General features: G+C 35.2%; 1 protein-coding gene across 2 annotated transcripts in view; it reads left to right on the top strand.

Annotated features, from left to right (window-relative positions):
* Positions 1–16,037, top strand: part of LOC131427840 (uncharacterized) — an 80,922-nt gene that overhangs the window by 47,508 nt on the left and 17,377 nt on the right. The window contains exon 1 of one of the 2 annotated variants that reach the window (XM_058591384.1): positions 7,937–8,456. The exons of the other annotated variant lie outside the window; for it this stretch is intronic. The gene's annotated coding sequence lies outside the window, so the exon portion shown is untranslated. Of the gene's footprint in view, positions 1–7,936; positions 8,457–16,037 lie in introns of those variants that run through there. 2 annotated transcript variants of the gene reach the window in all.

Raw genomic sequence — 16,037 nt, 5'->3', positions numbered from 1 at the left:
TAAAGCAACATAATAATAATAAAATTCACTAGAGACAATAACAATGTGCACTATGTGGAGCATAAAAACATCAAGTACAGCATACCAGTGTATATTTCGATCAACCCTCAAGCGTCTCCGATCTTTATATTCGCAAAACTATGCTCCAGTACAGAGAGATTTTTTCCATCAAAAAGCAAGTGTGGAAAAACTTTTTCCCCGGTATTCTTAATGGCGTACGTTTGATACGCATGCGGTACCTTCTTATGTGATTTTCGGCCAGAATACAAAGGTTCCGTGTAAATCACTCGTTGCATATGACAATCAGATGGCTACATGTCAATATTGTCAGAAAGCTGTCCACTATGGTAAGCCATGTGATAAACTGGACAAGAAGACATCTACACCAAAGGACAACGGCGCTTCTTCCACACCAAATTCAAATAACCCCAGTACATCGGTGACTTTCATCAACAACAATGAAGCATCCTCCTCAATGAAACCCTCAGTATCCCTTATAGAACAAGGTTCAACAGTTGCAGCTAACAACTTACCCAACGTCTGGACAGAAAGTAACGATTATTCCGCCAATAACAGTGATGTCGAACCAATGGGCGGGAGCGCTGGATAGCAATGGAAGCGCCTCTCCTCCAAGGAGGAAAATAACAACCAGATCCAGCAATAAAATTATATTCTGTATTTTATATGTAGAAAGTGTGTGCAAAATTTAAAAATAAGTGGTTTTTAAACGACGATGGACACGGACTTTTAAAACGTGGTTTCGAGAAAAACGCGTATAGACAAAAGAATTTTTTCTTTTTGCGATATTCTCCGAACCAGAGATCATTTTTTTTGTAGAAACAGACAATGAAAATTATAGAATGATAGTACTCAAGGGAGAGCAAGGATGTGAAAATACAGCACGGAAAAGTGAGACGTGACAGAGGGTCATTTAAGCAAGCAGAAAATCTTCTAGTAACTTAACTCTTACCTTCTACCAGAGGAGTTGGGCTTAGGCATCTGAACAATGCGAATCACCCAAGTCTCTGGTATGTCGGAAAGTAGTGATAAAGGTCTTTTACCATTTACTATCCAAAAGGTAAAAGTTAAGTCACTAGAAGATTTTCTGCTTGCTTAAATGACCCTCTGTCACTTTTCTCACTTTTCCGTGCTGTATTTTCACATCCTTGCTCTCCCTTGAGTACTATCATTCTATAATTTTCATTGTCTGTTTCTACAAAAAAAATGATCTCTGGTTAGGAGAATATCGCAAAAAGAAAAAAGAAATAGAAACTACTAAACTTAGTCGTTAAAAAAGAAAAAGAGTAAAGACAAAAGAATTTATTTTTCTAGAGGGTGGGTAGGGTCCAAAATTTTTAAATAAACATTATTTTTGTATGTTGTAATAATATAACATTTTAAGAATTATTATTTTTCCGTTTCGTCTTTGACTCATCAGTGCAGAGCAGTTCAAATTGAGCTGCTTAGTGCTAAACTTGGCAGTTCAATTTGAACCGCTAAGCAGAAGTAAAGTTTTTTAAAGTTCAAATTGAACTGCCGAGTTTAGCACTAAGCAGTTCAATTTGAACTGCTCTGCACTGATGAGTCAAAGACGAAACGTAAAAATAAAAAAAAAACGGTTATGTGCCCTAGCACAAAATTTGGCTAACCCCTAAATGATTTTAAGAATGTTTTGTGAAGTTTTCGAGTCAATCAAAGTAGAACTCTTGGGCCTGTGCGCCGAGCTCTTGCCTCTTCGCAGTTTGAGATAAGAAAATATAAAGACTCATAACTTCCAGAGTTCTGTTCTGATAGGCTTGAAAATTTGACAAAACATTCTTGAAATGTTTTACTATAAGAAAATATAAAAAAAAATGATTTTTCAAAAGTGTCAGACTCTACCCGCTCCTTAAAAAACGACAATTGCAACAATTGTTGGATGTTGGATCATCAATCCATGGCAATGTAATGAAATGAAAGGTTCGCTCTCGTTAGTATTGTACAAGAAAGAAGGCCTTGCTTCACGGCGTGCTACATGACGCGAAGCAAAGTCAAATAGGCAATGTTTACGTTGTTTCCACAGTGTAGGTTTACAGAAATCATTTTTGAACATAATGTTCGCATTCTAAGACCAAATTTGATCACATTTCAAACATATTTTAAACATTTTATAGCCGAAATTTTGCATTTGAGCCCATTTTCAGAACGATCAATTTGTTTCTTGGAAGTTTACACTGTGTACATATCTTAGAAACATTAAAAGCAATGTTAATATTCATCGGAACTAAAAGTTATGAATCTAGTTTCTTCATAGGCATCTTCAATATGAGAACCATTCATCAAATGCTAACCTCGTGAAGCATAGGTCTCAGATAGCGGGCATATTCATGAATTAATGAACGAACGAAGCAGCTTTCCTTGCTTGGGTTGCGCTGTGAATTCTACCTGACATACGAATGTGTGTGAATAGCACAGATGGTGAAACCCTTTTGTTAATATTCGTTGCTTCAATTTGCAAGCCCTGATTCTGGGAGAGTTCTTCGAAATATCAATTTCTAACTTCATAGAACTTTTTAAAGAGGGAAACGCGAAATAAAAATTACTAAATTTACTATCCAAAGTAACCTAGTAAATTATGTACAGGAATAGTGTTCGAAATCGGGAAAAACGCTAAAAATCTGCGTTTAAACGTTTGTAAGCGAATTTATATTCTATACTGACAAAATATACAGTTTAGATGGAAAGACGCTTGCAATTGCGTTGCATTTTCTTTAAATAAAACCGAAGAGTATCCAACAAGTATAAAAATACTCGTAACTTCGTAAATTTGGTTGTAATTCACTTGAATTTTCAACACATTATTCAATTAAAATAATCAAACTATAATAAAAAAAAACATAATACCTTACATTCACCATTCTTGACGTATCAAACTTGAAAAATACTGGTTGTATAAAACTTGAAATATCAAACTGTTCAGCTGCGATATTATTTTGTTGTCGATTCATAGAAGGTAATTCGAAATTCAAATCCGTTGTAATGTTTTATCAATGGTTCTGTGCAAACGAGTGTAAGAAAATCAAATTTGTTGACCATACAAAGTGAAAAATTTGAATGGTTACACTCCTACAAACAATGTACACTTTCGAGCTATATCATTTGTGAATGCGAACATTATGTTCAAAAATGATTTCTGTAAACCTACACTGTGGAAACAACGTAAACATTGCCTATTTGACTTTGCTTCGCGTCATGTAGCACGCCGTGAAGCAAGGCCTTCTTTCTTGTACAATACTAACGAGAGCGAACCTTTCATTTCATTACATTGCCATGGATTGATGATCCAACATCCAACAATTGTTGCAATTGTCGTTTTTTAAGGAGCGGGTAGAGTCTGACACTTTTGAAAAATCATTTTTTTTTATATTTTCTTATAGTAAAACATTTCAAGAATGTTTTGTCAAATTTTCAAGCCTATCAGAACAGAACTCTGGAAGTTATGAGTCTTTATATTTTCTTATCTCAAACTGCGAAGAGGCAAGAGCTCGGCGCACAGGCCCAAGAGTTCTACTTTGATTGACTCGAAAACTTCACAAAACATTCTTAAAATCATTTAGGGGTTAGCCAAATTTTGTGCTAGGGCACATAACCGTTTTTTTTTTATTTTTACGTTTCGTCTTTGACTCATCAGTGCAGAGCAGTTCAAATTGAACTGCTTAGTGCTAAACTCGGCAGTTCAATTTGAACTTTAAAAAACTTTACTTCTGCTTAGCGGTTCAAATTGAACTGCCAAGTTTAGCACTAAGCAGCTCAATTTGAACTGCTCTGCACTGATGAGTCAAAGACGAAACGGAAAAATAATAATTCTTAAAATGTTATATTATTACAACATACAAAAATAATGTTTATTTAAAAATTTTGGACCCTACCCACCCTCTAGAAAAATAAATTCTTTTGTCTTTACTCTTTTTCTTTTTTAACGACTAAGTTTAGTAGTTTCTATTTCTTTTTTCTTTTTGCGATATTCTCCTAACCAGAGATCATTTTTTTTGTAGAAACAGACAATGAAAATTATAGAATGATAGTACTCAAGGGAGAGCAAGGATGTGAAAATACAGCACGGAAAAGTGAGAAAAGTGACAGAGGGTCATTTAAGCAAGCAGAAAATCTTCTAGTGACTTAACTTTTACCTTTTGGATAGTAAATGGTAAAAGACCTTTATCACTACTTTCCGACATACCAGAGACTTGGGTGATTCGCATTGTTCAGATGCCTAAGCCCAACTCCTCTGGTAGAAGGTAAGAGTTAAGTTACTAGAAGATTTTCTGCTTGCTTAAATGACCCTCTGTCACGTCTCACTTTTCCGTGCTGTATTTTCACATCCTTGCTCTCCCTTGAGTACTATCATTCTATAATTTTCATTGTCTGTTTCTACAAAAAAAATGATCTCTGGTTCGGAGAATATCGCAAAAAGAAAAAATTCTTTTGTCTATACGCGTTTTTCTCGAAACCACGTTTTAAAAGTCCGTGTCCATCGTCGTTTAAAAACCACTTATTTTTAAATTTTGCACACACTTTCTACATATAAAATACAGAATATAATTTTATTGCTGGATCTGGTTGTTATTTTCCTCCTTGGAGGAGAGGCGCTTCCATTGCTATCCAGCGCTCCCGCCCATTGGTTCGACATCACTGTTATTGGCGGAATAATCGTTACTTTCTGTCCAGACGTTGGGTAAGTTGTTAGCTGCAACTGTTGAACCTTGTTCTATAAGGGATACTGAGGGTTTCATTGAGGAGGATGCTTCATTGTTGTTGATGAAAGTCACCGATGTACTGGGGTTATTTGAATTTGGTGTGGAAGAAGCGCCGTTGTCCTTTGGTGTAGATGTCTTCTTGTCCAGTTTATCACATGGCTTACCATAGTGGACAGCTTTCTGACAATATTGACATGTAGCCATCTGATTGTCATATGCAACGAGTGATTTACACGGAACCTTTGTATTCTGGCCGAAAATCACATAAGAAGGTACCGCATGCGTATCAAACGTACGCCATTAAGAATACCGGGGAAAAAGTTTTTCCACACTTGCTTTTTGATGGAAAAAATCTCTCTGTACTGGAGCATAGTTTTGCGAATATAAAGATCGGAGACGCTTGAGGGTTGATCGAAATATACACTGGTATGCTGTACTTGATGTTTTTATGCTCCACATAGTGCACATTGTTATTGTCTCTAGTGAATTTTATTATTATTATGTTGCTTTATTTACCGTGAGTTTTAACCTTACGATCATTCGCCGAGGTGTCTCTAGCGAATTGAATTGTATCCAACTTTCAACAAAACTGGATGTATACAACATTATTTGTTTTATTGCATTCAAGTAAATGTACACGTTTAATGGCTAGCTTCATTCACTCCTTAAGCAAGCCTTCAAGTTCTTGTATCGCAGGTCGAATTTTGCACTGCCTGAAACCAACAACAATTATATTCTTTCGTAGTGGCGGCGGTAGCTTTTGTTCGTTTTGTTCAATCCTTTCGAGAACGTTCTATTGTACACTACTTCTTGACCGACTAATTCCCCTATATTTTTCCTCGAAAAATTGACAACATGCAAATGATGTTTTGTATTATGCAAAATATTTTAATTTAATTTTTTTAAACGATAGTTCCACAAAAAAATAGTGTTTTTACCCGGTTTTTTCATTCAATGTGTTTACCAACTGCCGCTGTGGGAGCGCAGCATTGAATACCGGTCGTTAAAAACTTTGAATGCAAAAACCGGATAAAACATTTGTTTTAGAAGAACCGGTTAAGTTATTGTCTGGTTTTTGCACTCCAAAATTTTTTGTCCGATACTTACAAAAAAGATGTTCATAAGTGATTCTTTCATTGCAAAATTCGAATCCGATTATTGGTCTCAATGAGAGGGATCAAAATACTTTTTAAACTATAAAAAATAAAACTGCCAACATCAATTCAAATGAGTCACAGGGTCGAAATTACGGCGAGAACCAGTTTGGTTCTCCTTTTATTTGCAAGCCGGCACCCATACGCGTAAAATAATCATACAGAATTTCTCTTTGAGTACGGAAGTTGTCCCCGCAGCAACGCTTGGTAGAAGCCCTTACATCAGTTCACCATAGGATAAGATTCTTTTTCGTACGACACGAGGCATGGCGAACAACGAGACTTTTTACGAACAGAGCTCACACAATGAATAAAAACTGTTTAGATATTCCTCTACGCCGCAATACCTCTCCATTCGGTTCGATCAGTTCTCTCGCAATTACAAAAATCGTCCGTATTCCGTCTACCGCGAAGCATTGCCGTAGCTCGTGACGTTGTACTACAATGTTTATAGCACATGTCTGGGCAAACACACTTTCCTGTTCGATGGTCTAGGATTAAAACAGATTTTTATCTGCACTGAACGAAAAAAGATGTAAATTTTGTGTACGAAATGGAAGAATCGGAAGTAGAAACGGCATGTTATAGTCAATGGTCTATTGAATAAATCAATCATCGCTAATTATCCTTTCCCAAGAGCTTACTCAACCAAAATGCATTCTGAATCGAACACTATAAATCAAAATCATTCATGGCATTTACATTACAATTCGCCGTTTTGTGCTAAATGCAGATATACTTTATTTTCTAGCCAAAGAGATTACAAAAAAAATGATTCGAAATTATATTTTTAAACTGTGACATTTCATCAACAGCTGATTGTTCTGTTTAGTGCATTTTTGATCCATCAGCCATCCGGCTATACACGTGCTCGACATTTAGCGTGCTCAAACAACAAGTCCGATTTTTCTTGATAGTCAACATTGAAGTTACTGGAAAGCGAATACAGAGTAGGTTTTTAAGGATTTATACATAAGCTCCCAGTATAAATTGGAAATCAGGGCTTGCACCAGTAAGTTTGATTTAAATTGCTTTGCACGGGAGAATCGAAGACGAAACGTAACAAAAACGGAAATGTTTACTTCCACTTTGTACAAAGCATTTATAATTGAACAAACCCCTTAATGACCAATGAAAATAATACTTATTCCAATTTACGGTCTTCATTCAGGCTAAAATTAAACTAGAAAACTACGCTGAGACATAGTGATTATTAATTCAGCTGTATTGTCGATGTAGGATGTCTGCCAATTTGAATAGTGTAGTGCCCTAACAAAACAAAAAACTGATGACGTGTTTTCTTTCTAATACTATTCGATACAAGCACAGAAAACACATACCCGCTTGTGAGGAATTCTGGCAATCGTCAGAAGGCTGGCTGCATTCCGGCAGCTGTCAAGATTGTCCAGGCGAAATTGCGTCATTATCTCGCCGTACATGTACACTTTCGAGCTATATCGTTTATATATATATATATATATATATATATATATATATATATATATATATATATATATATATATATATATATATATATATATATATATATATATATATATATATATATATATATATATATATATATATATATATATATATATATATATATATATATATATATATATATATATATCGTTTGCCCACTTTCGAGCTATCGACGGTGCGCCTCCTGCGTTCTCATTTACAAAATGAACTAGCCTTTCTCATTGTTTAAACTATTTGTTTTATAACAATTAGAGGAAGCGGAATTAGTCGTGATAGCCTTCTTTTATTGTAAAGAATTTTTGGAAAATTTCTGCAAAATGCATCGTTAAAATAACATAAAACAGTAAATCTGAACTCACTGTAGAGCCCGATTGAAACATGTGAGAATTGACGAGAGCGGGCCCCAGCTGCTCGCATTTAACTTCGCTCTTCGGTGGTCACAGCCGGTGCGGTTTGTGACGAACACCAAAGGCGTAAACATGGTTGTGCCGACCGGTGGGTGGTAGGGCTGGCGCGGAAATTCTCGTCTACGTCTGCTTATTTTTTTCTTCCGCACGCTAGTCAGTGTTCAGACGCGCACCCAAACGGTTGTTCATTTCAGTTCATGTTCGGGTTACTGGCTGAGTTCCGGAATAGCAAAAAAAAAAAAAACAAAACCTTATGATCGTATTAGCATAAAAAGTACCGGTACAGGTTGATGTACTACTGGATCCTAGAACACTGACCACATCGTGTGACAACGGAGTAAACATTGTGCATTTTTGTGACGGCGTTGACAATTTTACGCCTACTTTGAAATCATCGGTCAAATTGTGGTTTAGTGCTTTGTGCTCTCTTTGTGGTTCCGGTGAATTTTTATAAGTTGGCTGCAAGTTGTGTAAAGCGAAGAACAGTTTGAGTTTTACAGAGTTGGGAATTGGGCGTTTGCCTGTCCTTGTCTAACAGTGAAAAAGAAAACATACTAAGGAGTGCATTTGGGCACATATCTGAATGCCGCAATATACCGTTTCCATTTTGTTGGATTATTAGGTTGCTGCGTCGGCTGTCTGGCGTATGCCGATTTTTGCTAGTGTAGTGTCAAGTGAGTAAACTCTGTGAGAAATTATGTTCAGAATGCATTGTAAATTGTTTATTTCATCGTCAGCATATACTCTAGAGATTAATAATCATTATTGAAATTATATGAAACTTGTAGATTCATATTTAAACATATTTTTCACTACACGAGACGAATAGTATTCAGTTTTCAAGAATATTATGGCACACCAAATAATGAGGTATTGAAATTTATTTCGGCACACGATTTTTATTGTGCATGGCTGGTCATACTCACTCTAGTTGCATACATTTTTCTATACAGTTTGCGACAATTTAATTAATGTAAGGCTTCATAGAGTATTAAGAGTTGTATTTTTGTCACATGCCTACCAAAAAAATTAAACCATTTCTCAGTATGCTGGCCGTTTTATCGTGGCCTCCTATCGCACTGAGATACCCCCACTGTTAATGACTCGAGGGAATCACGCTGAGTGACAAGTACAGAATAGAGAGATAGCTGAACATATATATTTTTTTTATTTCAGTGCAAAACCCGATGTAATTATTAACTAGTAGTCCAGTTTTAGCCTTTGTCAATGAGGCTATTTGTCTGATTCACATTCAAAATTATTCAATGCTGCAATCAACAAAACAGAAAGGCTTACAAAGGTATTCAGCAGTGTGGATTGCATTATACTGTCTTAAAGATTTTTTTCCCTATGACATTTTAATTATTAAGATTGTTTCATCAGAAAATCAGTTACTATGTGATTGTACGGTTTCAGTTAACACTAAGTTATTCGCGCATTATTTATTGCACTAATCAGTTTCATAGAAAACCATCTCCAACTGATAGCGGAATTGGAAAAGGGAAAAGTTTGGTGGGCAATCTTAAACATTGGCGTACTAAAACCCGCTTTGGTAATTGAGCAAAAATTACGAAACTTAATTTCAAGATTTACATATAGCAAGAAAAATACAGAATCATTATTTAAACCTGTTCCAATTCATATAATCGTTGAATGCCCATCACCTTATTTCTCCGGAACAGGAGATCAGGTGCAATTAAAACTCAATAGCATTGTATGATATAATAAGATACTTCATTTTAATCTAGATGGGTAAAAATCGGTATTAGAAATCGGAATTAGTTCTCATCTGGTGTAATCGATCATTATTTCTGATACTTGAAACCGGAAACTGATATAGTCATAGGTTGTTTTCTAGGCTATCAATCAGAGACAAATTACGGGAAATTGCTGTTCAGTTTCAAGAAATTTGTTACCTTTTAAATCGTTACGATAAAAAATACGCTTTAGAAAAAGAACATTTTTCGTCTATCCTAAAAATGCAGTAATTTTAGGACCGAAAGACGGATCCATAAAAAATTCAATAGAAAACTGTGAGATAGCAGATAACCCGGTGCAAAACGCATTCCATGCTTTTCTCAGAAGTTACCACGTTTTTGCGCAAAAATTTTATTGAAGCTGAAGTTGATTAATGAGGACGACTTTAATTATGTGTTCTATGCCAATTCTTCGTTTAACAAATTATGTTGTTGTCTCTAAGTTTATGGGATAAAATGACTCCAACTGCGTGAGACAATATGCTTAGGAATTCGGAAAACGATCATTATAATTTAATGTTTGAAGATGATTTCATGCAAATGTTGGCCGCGACTCCGATTTAGATGGGCCATGCGCAGGGTCCAATTTTGGTACACTCTCTAAAACATATCGACCGATATGTCACGAATAATGCTACCGGCCCATAATTCAAACCAAACAGTGACTTTTTTGGGATGCATTGGTAGATCTTGCAAGGCTTCTGGTTGGTCTTCACTCCATAGATGCGACAGCTTTGCTTGTTGGCGTATCTATTCAATCAGAAATGAGCTTCGTCACTGAACACAATTTTTGATATGTGTTTCGGTCCTCGAACTTCGCCAGCGCCCATTCATGAAAAAAAATCATAGACCGAACGACGATACATGATTAAGTTATAGACTAAACTGAACAAGTTTGACAATGACACAAGACACGATTCACGTGTGATCTGTCAAAAACAGTGTTACCAAAAAGATACCAACAAAAAGATCACCGTTTTTATAAACCTTTCCTTAGGGGGTTCGTATTACCCCTTCTTCCCCTACATTCTAATTCAGTGTTTCTATAGACAACTTTCTTTTAAATAATATTATACTTGCAACTACTACCGTTTTTAATTTTCTTCAGAATAAGTAGCTTAATTTCGTAGAGTGTTAAAATATATGGTCTTCTCAATCTGGTTAAGCACTATCGTTCTTTTTCCTTACGACCAGTGGAATAAAAAGGAATTGTTTTCCTGTAAATTTACTGATAAATATAATCTGCAAAAGTAGTAGTTAAAAGTAAAGTCTTGGCATAATATTCCTTTTGGAAAAATTGACCTTTTTGTTTCAACAGACTTCGCAATTGATTCATACTGTTAAGAATAATTGCATGGCTAGTACTACCAAAGATAAACTCAAGATGGAGTAGTCGGTGATTTTGTATGTACCAGCGCAATACGACCCCTCGATGAATTCGGTTCACTGTCAATAGTCAAAGCCTTGAACTTCAACTATTCATTCGACTTGAATGTTACTTAGTTTGTTTATCATGTAAATACTATCCCAAATTCTGTTAGTGTATACATTTTGCTCATTCCATAAATAATCATTCGGAAATTGACTAAATATGAACCGAACATGATGTATAAATCCTACATCACTCTGACACTATCTGTTTAGTTGAATATGGTGCAAGGAACATATATTTCTATTTAAGTATTAAGAATCAGAACCGATGAAACTTAATCATTCCCAGAATGTATAACTGGGAATACCTATACTGAGAAATAAAATAAACAGCTGAACATTTGACTATGAGGGGAACTTACTTGGTTTTGAACTGAAAGAATGCAACAAAAATTTCAATGGTTACAGTAGACGTTTTCCTAGACCCCAACATTTCTTTTTGATTTTTTAAGTTTTTTTTTTATATTTTCGGTGGTTGTTTAAACAAACAATGAAAAGGATAACGTTGGGGTCTAGTAATTTACACGTAGAAAGTGTATGTAACATTTGAAAAAAATTGGTGAAGTAGTTTTTGAATGACGATGGACACGAACTTCCAAAACCTGCTTTCGAGAAAAACGTTTAAACGTTTAGTGTTTATTGTATATAAAATCGAAAGAAACAATTAATTTTTTTGGGGAGCGCGTAGAGTCTAACATTTCCGTAAATTCATCGTTTTTCTTTGCATTTTGTTATAATAAAACATTCCAAGAATACTTTGTCAAATTTTCAAATCAATCGAAGCAGAACTCTTGGGCCTGTCAGCGGACTCTTGCTTCTTTGCAGTATGAGATAAGGAAAGATAAAGGCCCATAACTTCCAGAGTTTTGTTCCGACTGGCTTGAAAATTTGACCAGTAAATTTTTTAAAGGTTCCTTCAATAACGGATTATTTCAAATAGCTTCGATGATTTGATCGTTTTTAAATCTGGAAGATGTTATTTTCTTGAATTTTTGGTTAATTCTTCGCAGTTGGTATTTTTTAGTTCCAATGATTTCAATAGTCGATTTTACATATACGATGCAGTCTTCGTTTGTCCTCTCTCTCAATCTGTAATTCCTCTTGAAGGATATCGCTTTTTTCTTATTGCAATTTAGTTCTACAAAATGTAAACAGCACAAGATATATCAGCGCTTTAAATTTAAATGAAAAGTTGCATACATAAGTAATAATTCATATTGCATGATTACTCACAGTTTTGACTTGTCAGGAAATTTTAAAAATGTTACTGAATCCTTTGATCGGCTTTCACAGTCGTTAACAACACAACTGCAACCCGTGCTTTGCTGTTTCCATTTTTAGTTAGTTTTATTTGTAAACAATTAATAGGTTACCATGGGTACAAGCATTTTAATTGAACCTTACAGACTGAGGGGTCAATCAACAGATATTCTGAAACAGTTCATCGGTTCACGAACCGTGACCTAAAATGCTCCATAGGTTTTTATGATACTTCGTAATCTTGAGTTTATCTTTGGTACTACGATCTTACTGACACTAAGAATCCTTCCAGGTCGGGATTCGAACATGCGATAACATGCCTTGTAAGACCAACGCTCTATGCATTGAAACGCCAACTCGGACCAATATTGTTAATTGTGACATTAAAATCTATTCTGAAGCCTTTTATAAATCAGATGAACAAAAAAGTACTGTGGCCCTAAGACTATTGAATTTTATCCAAATTCGACTTCCGACTTATAGGGTCATCAGTGTTAAACTATTCTATTTTAAGGCTATATTTATGTAAATGACGATATAAAAAGTGCGAAAAAGTTTGAATCCCTAAAATTCTTCTAGTTTCCCGGTCTTCTAAGTTAATGGTCAAACAAACTTACTTTGGTTATACTGTTTCTCGCGCATTGGCTCTAAAAACCCTGAAATAAGTGGTCAAAAGTCTTCGATTTTCGGATATGGAATTACAGGTTAAAGAACGTTTAAAAATTAAAGTCTTTATATAATTGATGACTTTATATATTTGAAAAACTCATTGTGCCTGGATTGAGGACTCAGAACAGTCTCTAGTCTTATAAACCAGTTGTCACATATTCGAGCCGCGATCTGAAAAACCGAATACCGAATCGGCAAACTTATTTTTATTGTTGAAAATTATTGCATCTGGTTCGTTGCGAACGGCGTACAAAGTGAATCTTCTAATCAGAATTGCAATTTCTCAGTCACGTCGAATGACCTTGACAGACTGACTAAAACCATCGTCAACTGTAATCTGTACAGTGAAAGTGACTGTCAAGTGAGATACTCGATAGTTCTATGACCAAGTAGTGTGGTTTATTGGAGTAAATGAATATGTTTCAATATTCATGTTGTTCGATTATTATTTCTGTATAAAATGTTCAAAACTTTGAATGTAACAATGAGAGATTCTTTTTGTTTACTTTCTCTTTCGATTATTGCGAAACATTCCTACTTTTTTTGGTAATTTCTTCAGTGCAGATTCAAAGATGACAGCTTTAGTTATTATTATCGGTAAATAATTGGAGAGAAGGATTGCTAAGAGCACCGTTATGATAGAAAGAGGAAGTAAAAAAAGAGAATCTCTCATTGTTACATTCGTCGTTTTGAACATTTCATACAGATTTAGTCACATCGCATTCAAGCAGTGACAGAATAAATGATGATAATATCAATTGCATCGGTAATCAATGAGCGTCCTGACAATTGAAATGTCGAGAGAATTTGGGGTTTTACATACCGGCTCTCATACACTCAATACATGATGATTTGTAGAGCCTGGTTGGCAGCTGTCCAGTGACGTAAGCTAACCAATCTTTATTGTACAATGTTGCTAGTTAATAGTGACAGATATTAGCTCTGCTACCAACTGCTCCTCTCGTTTGTATCTGGTGAATTCAGTACAATTTATTATCATTTTTCTCGGCCTCAGAACTGCACACAGTGTGAATTTAATCAATGCTGACGCGAGCTGACTGTAAGAGCTCTTTTTAAATACGTCCTCAATACACGTTTGCACCCAATAAGGCGGAACTAACGAGAACATAAGAAATGAACGGTCGCAGAACTGCACACGAAGCGAATAACAATAATATTGACACTAAGGACTCAGTAGAACCGAATTGTTAAATTTCTTTAATGTTAAACAAGTTCGAGTTCGTTCTCTTTAAATGTGAATCTTCTGCAGTTCAACGTTGCCACTGGTTTGGTACTCAAAGCAGATCGGTCTAAAAGAAACAATCGCTATTGAATGGATTGATTTCCGCTGATGAAAACGCCCCCATGGAAAAAAGACGGACAAATTCTAATTAAAAACAAGTTTAGTTTAGTATAAAGTGACACTACTTCGAGATGATTTTATGTAAACAACTAAAATCATTCCAAGCAGAGGTAGATTTTATTCGATAATATTGACACCAAATATAAAAATCCATTGTAGATTTCGGAAGTTTACTAAGACCCTCGCAAGAGGAGGGAAGGAAAGATGTATTTAAAAAAAATGCCTACTTAAGTCCATGAACGGGAACTAATAGGTTAAAAGTGCCAAATTTTGGTCTACGTTGCCTACGAGAAACTTAGAAAAAACCTGCTTTAATCCACCTAGTGGTGTAATGATGCCTTTTTCATATCGCACATATTCGCATATATTAACATGTGGTATTCTTCAAAATAATTTTCTTCGATTCTTGAAAAACAAAACTAGTATAACCTATAAAAAAAACAGTACTCAGGTAGGTTAGGCCATCTCTGAGGAAACGACAAGAGGTACTTCCGAAACCGGAATCTGGGAACCGGTATAGTCGAAGTTGGTTCGAGAAAAGTGACTGGGATTTTGAGTCTATGGCTACAATCTTCGGTCGTTTATCAAAAAACCCAAGAACAAGGATAGCCAAATTAATGTTTAACCGTCTACTGACACTGACTCCCGATTGGAATAGTTTTGAGATAAGTTTAGAAATTATTTTTTTTTTATTTTTTTTATTTTGCTTTTGGAATCTGAAAACGAGAAACAGCATAGCCGGAATCGGATTTTTCGGTTGTCTATTGACAATGGCTATCGATTGGAATAGTTTCGAGGCAAGTTAAGAAATTTTGTTACGTGTTTTGTCACGACGGAAGTCGGATCCGGATGAAATTTGAATGTTTTGTATGGGACTATGATACCTTTCATTTGTGCCAAAGTTTGTTGAAATCGGGCACGCCATCTCTGAGAAAGAGAACAAGTAATTTGAAATAAGATTTTTTTCACTAATCACCCTGTAACTTCGGAACTGGAAGTTGGACCAATATAAAAATTTGTATAGGACAATGGTACCTTTCATTTGGATCTAAGTTTGTGAGAATCGGTTAAGCCGTCTCTGAGAAAAGTAAGTGTACTTATTTTCACTTTTTTTGTACATATCACTCTGTAATTCCAGAAACGGAAGTCGGATTCGAATAAAATTCAGGAACTTTGTGTGAGGTTACAAGACCTTTCATTTAAATCTAAGTTCATGAGAATCGGCTTAGCAATTTCCGAGGAAAGGGACTGCAAAAAAATGTTACATACATACATAAACGCATACAGACATTTTGCGTACTTGACGAACTAAGTCAAATGGTATATGACACTCGGTTTTCCGAGCCTCGGTTCAAAAGTCGGTTTTCACAGTGATTGCACAAACTTTCTATATGAGAAAGGCAAAAAATGAAATTTTACACTTGACATTGATCCGAGTATGCCGTAATTTCATATTGCATTTATTAACATGTAAAAGTACATGTTGTGTTTGTTTCGATGCCAAATTCTGTGAAATTAGTTGTGAAGTTCATGATATGATTCATTTTTACACTCCTTTATAGGAAAAGTTCATGTTAAGTGAAAAACACGTTGGGAAATGTTTGGAATGGACGAAGGGATACTTTGACCTCAAATTGAGCTACGTGATCTTTTCTTATGAGTCCTTATTTATTATTTTGAGATTTTTAGACAGACTTAGAGCTCCATTAAACTATAATAAATTAATTTTCTATGTATTTCTTCATTAGTAACATTCATGTTGGATATTTTTATCC

Source organism: Malaya genurostris, chromosome 2 (assembly GCF_030247185.1).
Source record: "Malaya genurostris strain Urasoe2022 chromosome 2, Malgen_1.1, whole genome shotgun sequence".
Lineage (NCBI taxonomy): Eukaryota > Metazoa > Arthropoda > Insecta > Diptera > Culicidae > Malaya > Malaya genurostris.
This window is presented reverse-complemented; position numbering and strand designations above follow the sequence as displayed.